Here is an 18,909-nt window from a genome sequence, read left to right on the forward strand (position 1 = left end):
TCCTTTTCACATTTATACCAATTAAGCTTTTTTCTACCTGTGATTCACTGTAGTGACAGGATTAGTTGGGATTTAGTGATTTAGATATATTTAGTGATTTAGATTCTCAAGTTCACAGAGAAATTGCCCATCATAAGCTATTCACTGGAAATCTTGAAAATCCTATGTGGGAGGCTGATATAAAGGAAGAAATGAGCCAAATTAAGTTACACCTTCCAGTTCAAACACAATCTAGAAATTCCCTAGTGCAGCTGCCTCCAGAAGCAACCTTCTGTCACAGGTATTAGCTGTGGAAACTGCCCTTGACTGCAGAGAAATTCAGGCATTTTGTTGGTTCTGTGGTTTTTCCCCCCTTTTTGTAAGTCACTTTCTTGTAGGATTTTGTGCAGAAGGTAGAGGTTTTGCCCATTTTCTTCCAAACATGTACCCAGGTGGTGGCAGAGAAGAGTGATGGTATCATAATCTCTTACTGAAATAGAAAAAGACTACAGTCACAGCAGGTAGCACCCATTTTTGGTGCTATTGTTACATTTCTGTGAACCCATTTTTCAGACCCATGCATATCCTATTCTTTTCAGTTGATGCTGGGAGTACTAAATACAGAGAAGCCATCATTTAATGCTGTCTATCCCTATGTTACACAGGAAAACCAGAAATGGATGTTAGATAAATAATCCTATCAGCCCCTATTAAAATTCACTGTTAGATCTCTGTGAGCTGAAGTTCTTAGCACATCTCACTGAGGTGCTGCTTTTCAGCACCCCATGATTTCCAGGGCACGTTTGAGTAAATGGTAAAAAAACCTTTAGGAGGGGGAGGGAAAGGGTCATGTAATTAGATGAAAATAGGTCATAGGAGTGGGATTTTCCTTGTGATGGAATACTCATTGCCAATCTATTCAAATTGGAGAGAGATAGAGGAGCAAGGGATGTAACTCTATTGTCCTTTCTTCAGTCTATTTCTTGTTTCTCATTGTTTCTTGACCTCAAATATCTCATTCTCCAAAACAAAATTCAGACTCCTGCTGCTGCTGCTTCTCTTACTGTGAGGAGTGCTGCTTTCTTAAAGTAAATTACTGATAGACTATGCTGGACATGTCACCAGCAATGTATATTATCATAAGATATTTGCTTCCTTCTGAGTTTTCCTCCTTTAGAAGAACAATTCATTTAGTTGTACTGCAAATTTCAAGTGTAACTACCTTTGAATTTCAAATTCACTTCAAACCAGCACATGAGCCATGCATGGTCTCTGTACTTGGCTGAGCTTGCACTAGTTTAATGGGCATTGTTGAGCAGCCTTCTCTCAAATTATGCAAAATTGTTGGCAGAGATCAAGTCTTCTGTCTTTTTAAGGCCTCAATATTTAAATATTTAAATACTTCAATATTTACAAGAAAGCCTGCAAACACTGTAGTTAAATGAGTGCTAATCCATCACTTCAAGTGAATAGTTCCATAAGCAGAAGCTGATGTGGAGGAGGTATGTTAACTAAGACCTGAAACCACTCATTGAGTAAGGAAGGCAAAAAGAATTCTGAGCAGCTTCCCAGTGACTACATGAACAGGAATCCTTGAAACAACAGGATATGCCCATGTAATTAAAGACAGCACCGTAACACATAGGTACCAAAAGCCCAAATCACAAAGTTCAAGCAGTCTTATTTCTGGGAATGGAGGCATTGGCTTTACAATCTTAATAGACAGTGCTCTTTAGAGAAGCAGCAACTGAGTTGCATTGCTTTAAAACATTCAGCTCAATCAAAAGCTGTTACTTCTGAACACTTCTAGGCTATTTTCTTCCAAAACAAAATCACAGTTAAATGGAAAAAGCTGTCTGATAGCCCTGCAGCATCATCTCTAGCTAGAGCAAAGCCAGATTTTTATAAGCTCACAACCCTTCTTACACAGATATTCTGGGGTAGATTTGTCACTGACCTTTCAATCTTGGAGACAAGTATTTTATTGCTATTATAATTAATGTTTAAAGCTCATTATGTGTCATACTGCCTGGCAGGGCACAGGTCCTGCTTCACTTCTGGTGTAGTCCTGCATCTCCCCAGACAGGAGCCACAGGGAACACAGTCAGACCTTGCTCTGCCCAGTTCCATCTCCCCAGAACGTGGTACTGCCCCACAGAGAAGAGCAGTGCAAGAGCAGCCCAGCTCCCCAGGCTCCAGCAGCACGTCTGCCCCACACCGTGGCTGGGGTGCAAGAGTGCTCAGTTTCCCTCTCACCACTGCAGTGAGCCCCCACAGAGGAATTTGATTTCAAATACATTTGACACGTACCTAAAACTAGTAAAATGCTTTGAGACACTCTTGACTTTTTTTGTTTTAATGCTAAAGAAGAGAAAAATATCTCATGGTTATGATTTGACACCATGATTTAATTTCATCTCATATTTTTTCAATAAAAGACATACTGAAAGAACACCACAACCAACTGCTATCACTTTTCCGTTGTTTATACATGTTACTATCCTGGTATAAATTTTATTTCTTTGGTTCTTGTAACACTGCACTTCATAAGGGGGAAAGCAGCATGACAATGCCTAATTCCTTTTCATGACACTGACATCTTGAAATTACTGGGTTTTTTTCCTTCCAGGTTAACAAGAAAGGCTGGAAATCTATTTTAATGGCAGGTTTTTATTTTCCTGCAATTCATCTTTTTCATGCTGGCTGGGTAATTTAATTTGTTGTTGACCTAGTTTCAGGTACGAAAAATTAGACTATTCATTATCACAAAAGCTTCATCCTTTGAGACTTTTAAAAAATAGATGCTTTCAATTATTTTATGTTACAATATTTTTCTTGAGTCCCTTGCTTCATATGAAAACAGTTTCTTTGTAGCAGCCTTGATGATGATTCCTTTTTAATAGTGAGGTGTAATTACTGCCAGGAAGGGTGACACTGAAATGTAGTCATGGACGAGTATTTGAGCAGCATGGCACGTGCTGTGGCTGTCACGGACACCAGAGCTCCATTGCAGGGATGTCTCCCTCCAGCAATATGGAGGCAGAAGCAGCCACAGTAATTAGAGGTTTGAAACCCATGTTGTGTAATTGGTTCTGCTGCACTGCGCAGAATGAGTGACCCGGGTAAAACATGGAAGGAGACAGGAAAGCAGGTTAAAAAGCAGGTTATCTGAGTGATTCTTGCCATCCCCTCCAGGTGATTGATTCTTCCTTGCTTGCTCTCACTTTGGTAGCCCTGGGAGGAGCAATCAGTTCTCTCAAAGCTTTTTGGCACTTTGCCCCACTTCTAACAGGTTTTGGGGAGGAGCTGGATCCAATTGACCTTGGACAAGAGGTTGCAGCTGTGAGTGTCATGGCTATGACTTTTTTTGGTTCCACCTAGAATGGGAATTTTTCCCAGTTCCACCAATGGATGACTCATATCCTGGGCATGTAAGTCAACATAAATCTCTGGGTGTCCGTAAGGAAAATGCAGTTAGTAATTATAACTTCCAGTGGACTTCAGGTAAGTTCAGCTTCTTTTTTTTTTTCAACTATGCTTTAGATTTGGATGCAGATCCAAAGTATTACTGCTTGGCCAGGAGTTTGGTGGAATCTTGGACAAATTCCCAAAGTGCCTCCAGCAGGTTTTTAAGGTGGCAGGATCCCAGAGCAACATTCCTGGAGCTGCTCTGTGATTAAAGCTGAAGTCTGTAACAACATGTTCACTATTAATATTTCTGCTGTTCTCCCTTCTAACTGTGGATGTAGAAATAGTCCATGGAGATCTTTGTGCCCTCCATACCCACTGGAGTCCTTTGCTCTTCTGTTCCTAGTTGCCACAGGGAATTATGTGGGTGAGGGAGAGATGCAGCTGCATGTAATGGTGATGCTAGCTCAGCCTGGGAGAAAGCAAAAGGGCCCAGGGGAATGGGAGGGAATAAAATGGAAAACATTACAGCCACAGTTTTTGGATTTGGATGAGACAGAAACTCCTCATGGGCCTTATTTGTAAGGTTTGTTTAGGGGTATCCTCTATGCAGTCTAGAATTTTTACCTTATACTAGGTGATTACACAACACGTTAACTGAGATTTCAGACATTTTATGCAATCAGTTGTTTCTAGGAGACTGATAATCAGAGGTAAAGGCTTCCTCTGTGTGTTGTGTTTTCAATCCTTTGTGTTGTAGCCCAGGTCCAACAGTGTTTTTGTAGTCTCAGCTAATTAGTGTGTATTCTTACTAGAATCTGAATTTTTTAATTTAAAACTCTTGTCCCTTGTAACTATGGAGAGACAAATATTTTAAGAAGATTGAAGCCTTAGAAACTATAACTTAAATATAAAAAACTTTAATTTCACTAGACTGTATTCAAATACTTCAGGGTCAATATTTATTGTCCATCACAGTGTACACAGATACTACTTGTCTATATCCATAGACCACTGTTAAATCAATCTCATATCCAGCAAAACAGATACTGGAAAAATTAAGAGGTTATTAAGATGTTTTGCAACCAACTCTAACCCCAAAGTCCTTGAAAGATCCTCCACCTGGAGGATGTGAGGAAGACAGATGCCATGCATGAAGAAGGACTTCTCAGTTGTTTACCCACAAGAAACTGTTCTTCCAATGCAGTCTCGTCCCGCGGCCACTGCTCTACCTGGACTGGTTTATGTGTAAGCCAATTCAGTTTAAGGGTAGGGCGCTCCTCAGTGGCCGCGCCTAAAAATGCTGAGGAGCAGGCAAGTCCAATTTTGCCCCCCATTGTGACAGGGCATTTCTCCCCCACAGGGTAAACTTGGAATTCAAAACGAATGGGCCTACAGATGCCAATTGCCCATTTGGCCCCGTAATTTGCACTATGCTCTTTGATCTGCGTGCCGACTGGAAACCCCAGCTCCCAGTACTGAGCTACTCACGTTTTGCAGCTCCCATTGTGACGGCCATTTGGGTGGAGGAATGACCGTCACATCTGCTCCCGTGTCCATCATCCCCTGAAGTTGAATAGATTGGCCCCTGCTCTTAAGGCCACACCACACGAGGGGCTTTTTCTCTCCTAGCACCTCAGTGTAAAAGACAGAAAGTCCAGGTCATCGTACATAAAACATGGTATAGGGATAGCTTGTGCAATGATCTGGCCTTCTGTCAGGGGTGGGGGGTGGACACAGGTCATGAGGGTGAAGCGCTCTGGGTTGAGTGTGAGGACTGCTGGAATGACTTCAACCCCCAAGGGAGTGTATTTAGTGTCCCCCACAACAAGATACTTGCAATTGACGGATGGACTACGCCTGTAGGTCTCCGCCTGTTGAATATGTGGGAGAAGTCCAGGCCCTGCGCCAATCTCGAGCCATTCCTGATTGGAATAAATGATAGAGTGAGTCAGTCTGAGTCTGTAAGGTTCACGACAATCTGCTGTGGTTAACTGGCAAACATTATTATGATTAGCTGACCCCCCGCAAACTACCGTATTTATATAATCGCATGGGGCTGCGCGCTGCGCGTTCAGTTTTTTGACTGTGGTGACTGTGTTAGCTGTGACTTTAAAAGTCCCACCTGAGCCGCCGTCCCCGCCTGCCAGCAGACGGAACGGGAGGAGTGCGCGGTTTCTCGGCCCGGCGCGCGGGAGCCGCTCCGTCCACAGTGGCCCGCCGGCTCGGCGATCAGCTCTGCCAGAGGCGGACAAAAAGGCACGGGACCACAGACAGGAATGGGAGAGCGTCCCCCAACCGGGGCACGTCCAGGTTTTATTCCAGAATGCAGAGTAACACCCAGGGGAAGCCGCCGGATCGAAAGGCGGCACGGGGAGGGAATACACGTGTTATATAGGAGAAACGGGAGGGGGAGAGCTCAGACAGGCAGAGAATGGGGGACCACGGTGAGCGCGGGCTTTTCAGAGAGACAGAATGGGTAAGCAACCGAGAGAGCTCAAAGGTGGGACCCCGGTCCCCGGCCCAATAATTCCATGTATAGCACCGAAGTTTCTTGGTAAAAGAAACTTGGGGGGGGGGGGGGTGACAGAAAGGGCGCGAGTTTCCAGGGTAACTGGTGATGGACAGATAACTGGGAAAGAGGGGGAATTCCAGACAGAACCATTATACAGAAAAAGGGGGTAACAGAACATTCTAGCTTAAACCGGGGGAGCATAATAACACAACACAACATCTCTCCATTTTTTGTTTAAAAATAAATAAATAAAAACTTAAAATGAGGTGAATTGAGTCTGACTAAGGCAGCTTGAGTCCGGGATGGAATCTCCGAACCAGGGGTGGCTGAAAGGTGCGGAAGCTCATTGGTCGTCATCCACGGCTGAGGAGGCCTCCGATTGATCTGATTCCAAAGCTTCTGCTTCGCTGTACAGTCCCTGAAGCCACCACCTGGTTTACCTCGAGAGTAGGAACAATCCTACCTAGCAGTCTCTTCATCAGGCTCCAAATTATAGAACAAGCAACTAAAACTACAACTAAAATAAAAAGAACCAACAGAACAGTTTTTAGAGTTGACCTTATCCAGGCTGAAAAGCCCCATCCTGAAAAGATGTCCCCCCGCCAGTCTGATGTTTCTTTGGGCTGAGGGACAATCCAGGTGCCTGAAGGTGGAAAGTGGGACCCGAGTGCTGTCACCAGCAGCAGGATGGTAGATGGAGAAAAAGTCATTTGAATGGGTGTCACTGAAACATCAAAGAAAACAGGGTGAAAAGGTGAACTTAAAATCTTGGTTCTGCCAGAGGGAAACTTAGAGGACATCAAAGTCAAGGGAAAAGGGTTTCTGCCTCCTCCTCCAACAAGCCTCCTCAACCTGTGCCACGCCTCCAACCTTTGGTGCCTTTTTTCGGAAGGAAGGGCCTTCCTTCTGACCCACTTAGATGGTTCCCACTTAAGCCCCGAGGGAGTGGACATGCAAGCGTATCCCCTCCCCCAGGTGACCAGGTCGAAAGGCCCTTCTGTTTTCCAGGTCTCCAGGTCCTTAACTAGGACCAGAGGCCTGGCTTTCAGCTGCAGCTGGTTGTGTTGCCCGAAGTGTCGCACTATTGGAGGATTTAAATTCTCAAAGGAACAGTTTAGAAAATTGATAGTAAAAAGTGCCTTTGCGAGACGGACATGGGGAGATTCCACCTTCACAGCCGTATGTTGTTGCTCTAAAACCCTCTTAAGGCTCTGGTGGGTCCTCTGCACCACAGCTTGGCCTGTTGGGGAATAGGGGATGCCTGTTTTGTGCTCTATTCCCCATTGCTGCAGGAAACTTTGCAGTTCCCTGGACTTGTATGCTGCGCCGTTGTCAGTTTTGATGACCCTGGGGATGCCCAGGACAGCAAACGCCTGCACAAGGTGTTTTTCAGCATCAGCTGCCTTCTCACCTGTGTGGGCAGAGGCATAGACTGCACTGGAGAAAGTGTCCACTGAAACGTGTACGTAACTCAACCGGCCAAAAGAAAGGATATGTGTAACATCCATTTGCCACACCTTGCAGCTAGAAAGACCTTGGGGTTGGCTCCGGAGCTGAGTGATGGGAGCTGGTGGGACTGGCAGTGGGGACATGTAGCCACGATCTCCTTGGCCTGTTCATGTGTGAGCTGGAACTGACGAACCAGGCCAGGGGCATTCTGATGGAATAGCTGGTGGCTGATCTTAGCTTGACCAAACAGATCTGGGAGCGGGGCCATCTGAACAGGAGCAGCCAGGGCATCAGCTCTTCGATTGCCCTCTGCAATGAACCCCGGCAGATCAGTGTGTGATCTGACGTGCATCACAAAGAAAGGTTGCTCTCGGTGGGAGATCAGTTTTAACAATTTTGAGAGCAAGTTAAATAGGGGAATATTGGACACCTCTGGAAGAACTGCTTCTTCAGCTCTGGACACTACACCAGCGACATATGCTGAATCAGTTACAAGATTGAATGGTTCAGAGAACCTCTCAAAGGCCCTGACGACAGCATCCAACTCAGCTACTTGTGGAGAACCTTCCACCTTGGCAACATCGGCCTCCCACTACTGAGTTTGAGGATCCTTCCAAGTCATTACGGACTTGTAGGATGCTCCAGACGCGTCGGTAAACACAGTCAGTGCCTCCAAAGGGGTTCAGCTCTGAATTCTTTTTAATGATAATGAAAATTCTTGATTAAACAATTTGTGGGCCGGCCGATCAACTGCAATTTGGCCGGTGTAACTGTCCAGTGCAAATTGCAACATTTCATTAATCTCGAGCAGTTCATCAAAGGTTTTCTTTTTGAATTGGCCCGACTCTAATTTAATTGGAATGTGGATGCATTCAAAGTCAACCCTGCCAACTCCCTGATCCTCAATCTTGCTTTTCTGATCAATTCTGCCATCAGCTCTGATGGCCATGTCATCCTTTTGGACCTGTGGTGGCTGAGGAAAACCCACTCTATGAACAAGAGGCTGTCCTCCGAGCCTCGGTCCTTGCCTTTGATAGAATCGTCCCATTGAAAAATCACCCCATGGAGGTGTGGCAATTTCCCTAAGATGATAAATTTTAACGGCAGACCCGGTTGGTATCTGTGGGCCTGCCTGGCCGAAATGGATTGCTGGATTTTTTCCAGTGCTGCCTGAGCCTCTGGAGTAAGGGCCCTAGGAGCACTAAGCTCCTCTCTCCCTTTCAATAAATTGAAAAGAGGGGCTAGGACATCAGTAGGAATGCCCAGCCAAGGCCTTACCCAGTTCAAAGACCCACACAGCTGATGGGCATCTGCCAAGGTCTTGATATTTGTACAAATAACCAATTTTTGCGGAACAATGGTCCGCTTATTTATCTCCAAACCCAGATACTTCCAGGGTGGCATCCTTTGAATCTTGTCCTGCTGAAGCTCAATCAATGCATTGATTGAGCAGGTCAAGCGCGTGTGTGAGTATGTCATCAGTCGGAGCACAAACGAGGATGTCATCCATATAATGATACATTATTGCATCCTCAGCGGCTGCACGAATGGGGGACAGCAAGGAAGCGACATACCACTGGCAAATCACAGGGCTGTTCTTAATCACCTGAGGAAGAACACGCCAATGGTAGCGCTTGCTTGGGGCCTCACGGTTGATGGCAGGAACTGTGAACGCAAAACGCGGGGCGTCATCTGGGTGAAGAGGAATATGGAAGAAACAATCTTTGATATCTATAATTGTCAGATTCCAATTTTGAGGGAGCATCGTCGGGGATGGCATCCCGGGTTGGAGGGGACCCATATCTTCAATAATATTATTAATTTGTCGGAGGTCATGAAGGAGCTGCCACTTATCTTTGTTTGGCTTTTGATGACAAACACTGGGGAGTTCCACTCTGACATGGTCTCCACCAGGTTGCCTTCAATTAACTGCTCCTTGACGAGCTCATTGAGCGCCTTCAATTTTTGTTTATTGAGCGGCCACTGCGCTACCTGTACTGGTTTGTCCGATTTCCAATTCAGTTTCCAGGTAGAGCGCTCAGCAGCGACTGCTAATTGAAAAACCTGAGGAGCCACTGGTAGGTCAATTCGGGCTCCCCACTGGGCAAGGAGGTCCCTCCCCCACAGGGGTTCTGTATAATCCAAAACGAATGGGTGTATAGACGCCAGTTGCCCATCCAGCCCCTTAATTTGCACGGTGCTCTTTGATTGTTTGGCCAATTGAAGACCCCCAACACCACGGACGTGACCAGCCATGTCCTGCAATTCCCAATGCGACAGCCATTCCCGAGAAGGAATGATCGTCACATCTGCCCCTGTGTCCAAAAGACCCTTAAGGGGTATTTGGTCTCCTCCCCTCTAGAGTTGACAAGTAATTTTTGGTTTCTCCCACCCAAGGATCTGAGCCCAGGCCATCATAGGATGTTTGTCTTGAGGTGGTGTAGAGGGCAGTCCTGGGACCCAGGTTAGCTCAGACACTGGAATGGCCTGAGCAATAATCTGTCCCTTGGGCAGGAAGAGGGGAGGGTGGACACAGTACAGCCCCATTGAGAATTGCCCCAGGTCTGATGTCAAGAGACCCGGGACAATGTTTACCTCTGATGGTGTGAATTTTGTGTCTCTGACAACTACATACCCACAGTTGATCCGTCCCCAGTTACCTGGGCGCTCTGGGCACACAGCCACAAGATGAAAATCGGAGTCCTTCAGATGGAGTGGCTTCGTCAGCTGCAGCCTGAAAGGTTCAATTTTGGAAAAGGTGGTTAGAATAGGCATAGGTCGGAGGCATGATAAGCATGACAAGTCCGGTAAAAAGAAGTCACATTTGGTTGAGGTGGCAGGCGGTTTTCCCTTTTTCCCTTTTGTTGGAGGACTGGGCAGGGGCATGAGATGACGAAGGTGCCGCCCCAAGGGAGGAGTCAGTGGGCATGGTTTGCTGGTAGAGAGGGGAAGGAGAAAGGGGAGGTGCTAATGGAGGGGGAGCGAAGTTGGGAGGAGTCTGGAGAGAGGAAAGGGGGTTTTTTCGACCGAAAAGGATTGTGGGGAGAAGATGGAAAAAGGGCGGGAAAAGCCATGTGGTCCCCTCCATCTTGTGCTCCACAGGAGCCATCTTTGGAGGGGAGCTGAAAATGAACTTGAGAGGTTTTAACTGGGGATTTGGGAACCGGGAGAAAGGGAGAAGGAAAAGATCCCCTAAGAGTCTGGCCAGGACTCCTAGGGCAGGGGGATTGGGATTTCTGAGAAGAGCCAGGGGAAAGATGACCAACCCTGCGCCCTGCTGGAGCGAGCTGCTCTTCTCAGAATCCCAGTATTAGGACAGGCAGGGGAGGGAAAAGGGCTAGGATCAGGGTTAGAGGGAGAACTGGGTTGCAAACTCAAAGAAGAGGACTGTTTTCTCAATTTAGAACTTGATTTTAACAACGTTTTAACTTGGGAGGACCAAAAGCTGATTTTTGCCAGTTTTGTCTCTCCATTTTTTACATAGTCATGTAATTTCTTAGTTATAAGATCCCAAAAACTATAATTATCTAATTGGTCAGTGGAAACTTCAGGAAATTGAGAAAACAGCCACTTTATTAATATTTTCAACTCCTTTTTTGGAATATCAAAACCCCCCCAGCAAGGATATCCCCAACTTGGATAAAGGCTCTCCCTTGAGCTGCTGACTGCTTTGCACCCATTGCAGAGATGTTAAGAGCAGCTCAAACCACCCACCACTTCAGGAAAAGGAAAAAGAAATCAAGAAAAGCTCCACGCTGGCCCCTGTCTGAAAAGGGAGTGGCTGTGCAGCCGAGGAAGGAGGAAAATTGCCTCTGCCTGCCCAGGGCAACGAGGAATAAAAGGGTTAAAAGGACAGGAGGAGAAAAAGACTCACGGAATTCCAGCGAGGGCGAAAAAAACCGTCTGAGGTGGTGTCCTGTCCCGGAATGACTCCTGAGGTGCTTCGGAGCTGCCGTCCCGTCCCCGGGGCATACAGCGTGCTAAAACGCCACCATATTCGCCCCCAGGGGGATTTTCGCGACCAATTGAGACTGTTTGTCTTGGCACGCGGGTCCTGCGGTTCTCTTCGGCGAGGCGCTTTACCAGCGCCATGAGTGCCGAGAGAACACAAAGGCACCCCACGTTGGGCGCCAAAATCTGTGGTAGCCGTGGCTTTAGAAGTCCCACCTGAGCCGCCATCCCCGCCAGCCAGCAGACGGAACGGGAGGAGTGCACGGTTTCTCGGCCCGGTGCGCGGGAGCCGCTCCGTCCACAGTGGCGCGCCGGCTCGGTGATCAGCTCTGCCAGAGGCGGACAAAAAGGCACGGAACCACAGACAGGGATGGGAGAGCGTCCCCCGACCAGGGCAAGGCCAGGTTTTATTCCAGAACGCGGAGTAACACCCAGGGGAAGCCGCCGGATTGAAAGGCAGCAGGGGGAGGTAATACACGTATTATATAGGAGAATGGGAGGGGGAGAGCTCAGACAGGCAGCGAATGGGGACCCATGGTGAGCGCAGGCTTTTTCAGAGTGACAGAATGGGTAAGCAACCGAGAGAGCTCAAAGGTGGAACCCCAGTCCCCAGCCCAATAATTCCATGTATAGCACCGAAGTTTCTTGGTAAAAGGGGGTATTTGGGGGTGACAGAAAGGGCGCGAGTTTCCAGGGTAACTGGTGATGGACAGATAACTGGGAAAGAGGGGGAATTCCAGACAGAACCATTATACAGAAAAAGGGAGTAACAGAACATTCCAGCTTAAACCGGGGGAGCATAATAACACAACACAACAGTGACTAAAGTGTTTGCCCCCTTGTCCTCCCCTTTTATCTCCCCCTGCACTCGGGGGAGCCCTCCCAAGGAAAGGGCAGCGGTGAATCAGGTGATCATCTCGGCTGCAGTGGAAGCAACAATGCTGCGGCAACATCGGCGTGCTTGCAGCTCGTGGAGCAAAGCTGGGTCTTGCTGGGGCTGAGAAGGCTGTGGCCATCGCTCTTTCAGTTGTCGGATTGGCTCTAAAGACGTCTTCAATGATGAGCATGGCTTTCCGTGTGCACTCTTCAATAACTTGAGCGAGTGTGGGTGGTGGTGACGCAGGAAGAGTGAGGATGACCCTCCTGCAGACGTCATTGGCATTGGTGGTTACAATGTCTAGAATGAGCTGCTCTTGTAGCTGAGGGCTGTCTACCCTTTTCTCAACTGCAGCTCTGACCCTGTCAACAAAATCTATAAATGGTTCAGAAAGAGATTGTTTAATGGCAATGTAAGGCACTGCAGGTTCTTTGGAAGGCATTCCAAAGAAAGCTCGTTTGGCTGTAGCCCTCACCAAATCCAGGACTTCTCAGGGAATTTTTGCCACTTGCGTTTGCGCAGAACTCCACTCCCCCTCACCCATAAGGTGATCTATTGTAATTGGGTAGCCCTCAATATTCGCAGCATAGTCCGCACTTTTTTGGACCTCTGGGAGGAGGTCTCCTGCTAACCTCCTCCACGTCCTCTCCGACAATTGATACTCAGCTGGAGCGAGCAGACAACTAAAGAGCTGCTTAATATCTTTGGGCACTAATGTTCTTGAAAACGTTGTCTTTAAAATGCTCCAAAAAAACTCGCTTTCTGGGCCAAATTCAAGTTTGGACTTGCAGAGATCCCGGATATTATCATAAGAAAGAGGCTTATACCGTGGGTGCGTCCTGTTTCTATTATACATCACTGGAGCGAGGAACAAAGGCTCTGCATTACTTAAAGCATCCTGCTTTCCAGGCCCACCCACCCCAGCTGCTGCATCACCATGGGAACTGGAAGGCGGGGCGTGGGAAACAGGAACTGAGGGGGCTGGCACCCCAAGGGTGAGGGGCAGAACTCTGGGCAGAGGCCATGTGGAGCATGTGGAGCAAGGGCAGAGCAGATGGTACTGCCGTGGGAAAAGGGGAGGGGTCAGGTGACGTGGGAGGAGGCGTTACATAATCATACGTGGGAGGAGACAATGCAATCGCTGCAGAGGAAGAGGAGGGGAAAGAGGCGGGGTTAGGAGGCAGGGCGGGACGGAAGGGATTGTGGGAAGGATACGCTTCTGCCATGAGGTGGCAGCCATTTTGTGGCGCAGGCATGGTCGCCACGTGGCAGTGGCCATTTTACGATGACAAAGAGGAAGAAGAACACCCAGCCACACGGTGGCAGCCATTTTGTAGCATGGGAGCGGCTGCCACGAGGTGGCAACCATCTTGTGGCATGTCTTGGGATCACGCGAGGAAGGGGTTTTGGGCACTAAAGCGACCTTGAACCTTTTCAGGCTCAGAAACCGGGAAAAGGGGATTGGAAGGAGGGTTAGGAGCAGGTTCCCCGACAGTGTGGCCAGCACTGTCGGGGCAAGGGTACCGAGGGGACTGGGGGAAGCCAGGGAGATGGTAGCAGCTCTGTGTCTGCTCTGGATGGGTTGCTTCCCCCCTCCACCGGGTGTAGGGGAAGTGGGAGTAGGGAAAGAAGGCAGGGACGGGGGTTGAGGGAGAACTGGGGAGCTTGCCGCAGGACATTTTCCACTTTCCCGTTTGCGAATCGCAGCTTTATTTTTTACAACTTCGATAATTAAAAGAAACAGCCGCATATACCCTTCCCTGACAGTAGGATCACTTTTCTTCATACTTTCAGTTAGCTTGCAACCTACTGCCTTCCAGAAACTCTTGTCTTTGACCTCCTTAGTGGTCAGTTGCGGGAACTTAGAAAACATCCATCGGACAAAGCTTTTAACTAAACCCTTAGAAAAACGTTCATCCCCCTCCCGCAGGGATCCCACAACTTGGAAACACAGCTCCTTCTCCTGAGTTGACAGCCTATTACCCACGCTGCCAACTCAGAACACTTCCACCCACTCGCTGCTGGAAATGGAAAACTTAAAACTTTGAAAAGGGTCCCAAACGCTACGGCAGCGACTGCTCATGCTGTGCACGGCGTGTCCCTTCCCCCTGGGATTAACAACTGCCTCAAGGGAGCCCCACCTGGCTGGGTCCGTCCCAACGCCACCAGGGGAAAACTCACCAGACCACTGACTTATGAAAAAAAACCAGCAGGAGCAGTCCCCAGGCCACGAAGGCGCTCCTTTATCTGCATGCTGCAAGATGGGAGTGCGCCCTCACTCCCCTGGGAGCATCGCCAGAGAAAAATCAGCGTGCTCACGTGGAGGTGTTGGCGCTGCCAGGAACTGATAATTCCACAAGGGCCGATGCCCACAGGACAGGTCCAGAGCCACCAGGTGGCTCCTTCTGAGCCGCAATGCCTTTAAAGCCACGTAGCACCAGCGACGTCTTCAAAGCCGCATCATGTTTGGCACCGAAGTTGACAGGTTCGGGCAAAGCTGCCCCATGGTGGCGTGCCAACTGCAGTCTCGTCCCGCGGCCACTGGAGCTGATGGGTGCCAGCTAGCCGCTCCCAGAGTGACCGGTGGAGACCACAAATCCCACCACTCCCGGGTCCTCTGCAAGAACCACGAGTAGTGGCTCCGTCTGCGGCATGGTGACGCGGGCAAGAGCAGGACTGCGAAGCCCTGAGGTGAAGGAAGGAAGGAGTGGACACGCGTATGGAAGCCAAGGTGCTTTATTGACCCAGGCGGGGCCAGTGGCGGTGTCAGAGAAAAAACGTTGGGGAGGCAGTTATAAAGGGGAAGGGCATGACACGAGGAGCCACGAGGGACCAATGAACGAATCCCAGGGGAGGAGCGAGGGACACAACTGAACCAACAGGAATGGCCCAGGGGAGGGAAAAGGCTCAGGGGACAAATCATATGTTAGGTAAGGGAAGATGGACTTAGAAAGTTCTCGAAATGAAAGGGGGTTGGTTACAATGAGGGACAGGTCACTGGCGGGAGGAACAAACCATTATGAGGGAGAACGTGAGGGGAACCGAGGGTCAAACCAAATCTTAACCTCCAACCTTACAATAAAACCCGTATAAACAGCACAATGCTACATTCCAATTTTTGAAAGACATCTGTGCAGAATCAAAATGAGTTCTTGGTGGCATGTTGTCTCATCAAACTGAGGAGATGTCCTCTCCCTTCTTTTCGGTGAAATGCAGGTAAGTGTGAGGTCATGTTGTCTGCGTTCTGCCTGCACATTCGGTACTTTCAGATGCATCAGAGATAACACAGAGGACATAAATTGGAAGAGAGAACACAAGTGGAGGATGGAGTCAGAAGGAGTGAGCTCTGGGCACAGCTTGATGGCTTCCAAAAACTGGGAGGAAGGACAGAGGGAAATCTAGAGACAATCTTGTTCAAGTACGAGGCCAGATACAACAATGCCCCTTGCTGTGTTAAGTCTAGCTGTGTGTACATCCCCAGTCATACTTTTGGCAGAAATTATTATTTTCACTTTCATCCCTTCACTCTTCTCCATGGTCCCTGCAAGAAAGAGAAAACAAGGAGTGTGTGGCCTGATGATCTGAGAGAAGAGATTATTGAGAATTCCCACAAAAAGAAAATTAGTCACAGTCTCTGGAAATGCTGATAAGCAGAAACCTCAAACCCAAACAAGCATCCAGATTTTTATTTGGAAACAAATGTTGACCTCTGTGCAGCAAGCACTTTGCAGGCTGCTGCTTCAAAAATAGAACCATTACCCACTTAGCCCTTCTTTGGGTTTTTCCCATACCTCCTTGCCTACATGAAATGGATCCCTCCTCCCTACGGTCCTGGCGCTGGAGGCGGGAGCAGAGCGGGCGGTGCCACCTGCTGGTCCCTCTCGGCTCCTGCCTCCCACTGCCTCAGCACAGAACCGTGGAATATCCCGAACTGGAAGGCACCCAAAAGGGCCATCAGAATCCCGCCCAGGATACCCCAACAGTCACACCATGTACCCGAGAGCATTTTCCAAACACTTCTTGAGCTCTGTCAGGCTGTGCTGCGACCTCTTCCCTGGGGAGCTGTTCCAGTGCCCAACCATCCTCTGGGTGAAGAAGCTTTGTCTTAATATCCACACTAAACCTCCCTGACACAGCTTCAGGCCATTCCCTCAGGTCCTGTCACTGGGCACCACAGAGCAGAGATCAGTGCCTGCCCCTCCTGTTCCCGCAGTGAGGAAGGTGTAACCGCAGTGAGGTCTCCCCTCAGTCTCCCCCAGGCTGATCAGACCGAGTGACCTCAGCCACTCCTCACACGGCTTCCCCTCAGGCCCATCATCATCTTCACAGCCCTCCTTTAGATGCTCTCTAACAACTTTATATTTTATATACCAGCACCCAAAACACAGTACTTTAATCTCCATAGCCTGTAGTTATTCTTAAGCTAAAATGTCCTGGTTTCAGTTTCAACCGATGCATCTTATTATTTATTCCTCTAAAGAAGATTAATAATTTAAAAAATAAATAAATAAAATTCCAGGGTGCTGTGTAAAAAAATACAGAGTAAGCAGGACAACCAGAGCTCTTAGTATTTATCACTGGTATAGAATCATTACAGGACATGAGAAAGTGTTCATTAGAAATTACCTTTCCTCTGCAGAGGCAGGTATGGCTGTTAAGCACATAATGAAATATAAGAGCACTCTGTCTCCAGGCCCATTAATGAGCCTTTGCTGGTGCTACATCAGCACTTGCTTTGTTTTAGTGATGTGCTGTTTTTTAACAAGGCCTTGGCATGCTGCCATGAACTCGGTTTTATGTCTCTTTGGTGTTTTCATAGCCGCAGGCCAGATGGTTTCAGCATTATATTCTTCCTCTAATATGAAAGCTGATCATGGTACTGCAAATTCCCTTCATTCCACATGCTTTATATTTTGTAGTGTATCACTGTGCATTCAGCCTTATTCATTTCAGCTTAAACTAAACCTAGGAAATTTTGCATTTTGCAATTAGGCAGCAGGTAGAGCTGGTGACTGAGCACAGCTGTCAGTGGGGCTCCTACTCTCTTGGGAAGCCTCAACTGCCTCTGGATTTGTAGGAAAGGGTAGAGCAATTGCTTTGAAAAATTCCATTTCAATGTTGAGTGCGTGATTAAATGGCGAGCTAGCCTGGGAGGTGTGTGGAGACAGTGCAGTGGTTTCTACTACCACAGCATTGAGGTGTTTCCCCGTCTTCTGACGTCTTTTGCAAAAACAAGTAAACAAAACTCCTGCTGGTGAGCACGTGATGAGCCTGATGTGATGGGCAGGGAAATGCCTGGTAATGCCAAATGCAAACTCCAGTTCTTCATCCTCTTCCTCACTTGGGAAAATTAACTTTACAGGTTTCACTCATCCTGGTGGGATAGCACTTCTCCTTCCGCTCTGATTAACTGCTCTCTTGCCCACTCCTAAATGTGTATCTGGATTTGAGAACTCCAGAAATGAGCTCTCAGTGAGGCAGGGCAGTGTGAAGCCAGGAACTATGAGGGAACTACTTCTCTGCTGCACCCAGAAGAGGGTAGGGCTGTAAAAGGTGGTTAGTGGCACATATCTAGGAGACAAGAATTTTTTTGGTGAAACAGGAGCCTTGAAAAAGGAAGAATATATATAACAGAAACTAATTTGTACTTGTGGCTGAATGATGCAGTAAAATGTAGTCTCATGAGTGTAGCAAAAATGATAAGACAGAGAATATCAGCAGATGGGAACAGCATTGCTGGTGCCCACAGTTTGCTGTAGCAGCCAGTAGTGCCTAGACAAGAGTGTATAACCAAGACAAGAGATTCCATATTCCTCTGTAGCTTAAACTCATTGCATACAAAAAGGTCCCTTCCATTCCTCATTCCAGAAGGAAATAATTAAACTGGCAGGTAGGAAAATGACATTAGGAGAAAAAAAAAACCAAAAAACCAAAAAAAAAAACCAACACATGTCTCAAGCTGCATGCTCCATGAGATTTTATTTTCTATTTCAGTTTTTGGTTTTTTAATTACTGTAAAATTTGAACAAATTCAAATATTTTCCAAACTTTGCAAATGGGATTTTATTGTGGGAGGATGCCAAATCCTGGGGGGAGATTTAATGAATTGCAAAATCTCCTCTTTAGGCTTACATTGGTGGCCATGTCTTAAAATTCATATAGTGGACATTAGTGGCCATGTCTTAGATTTCCTATGTCATGAAGAAAATTGAGCAGTCTGAATTTTAAAAAAGTTAGTGAGGCACCCATTTGCTTATTCCATAAGCTATCAAGTGAAATTATTTGTATGCCAGCTTTATTTCTGACAGCTGTTTTGCATTCATTGTGGCAAAACCCTCTACCACACTCCATTCCACATTTTAAAAAATATTTCCCTTACCTGCAGTAGGAATTTATACAACCCTGCTGCTTTTGTTTTGCAAGTGGTTTGGAAACAGTTTCATTTCAATCTGTCTCTATCACCACTAAAACTGCATTTGGTCTTTTGAGCTTCTCTAGAAACTTCTGAAAAGAAGAACTTAGCTTTGTGAAGCAGAAGTGGTGTGAGCTGTTACCATACAGGTACAAAGATCCTTTGCCTGTTTATTTGTTTTGAAAGCATTTGTGTCTGAATTTAGCCTTTCAATCAATAGGTATTTGGCAGCCAGTAGCAGTCTCTAAGCGTAGAAAACCAAGACATCTCACTAGAGGGAGCCCAGACACAATTTCTGGGCTTAGCAAGGAGCTATTA

This window comes from Molothrus ater, chromosome 3 (genome assembly GCF_012460135.2).
Source record: "Molothrus ater isolate BHLD 08-10-18 breed brown headed cowbird chromosome 3, BPBGC_Mater_1.1, whole genome shotgun sequence".
In the NCBI taxonomy this organism is placed as follows: domain Eukaryota; kingdom Metazoa; phylum Chordata; class Aves; order Passeriformes; family Icteridae; genus Molothrus; species Molothrus ater.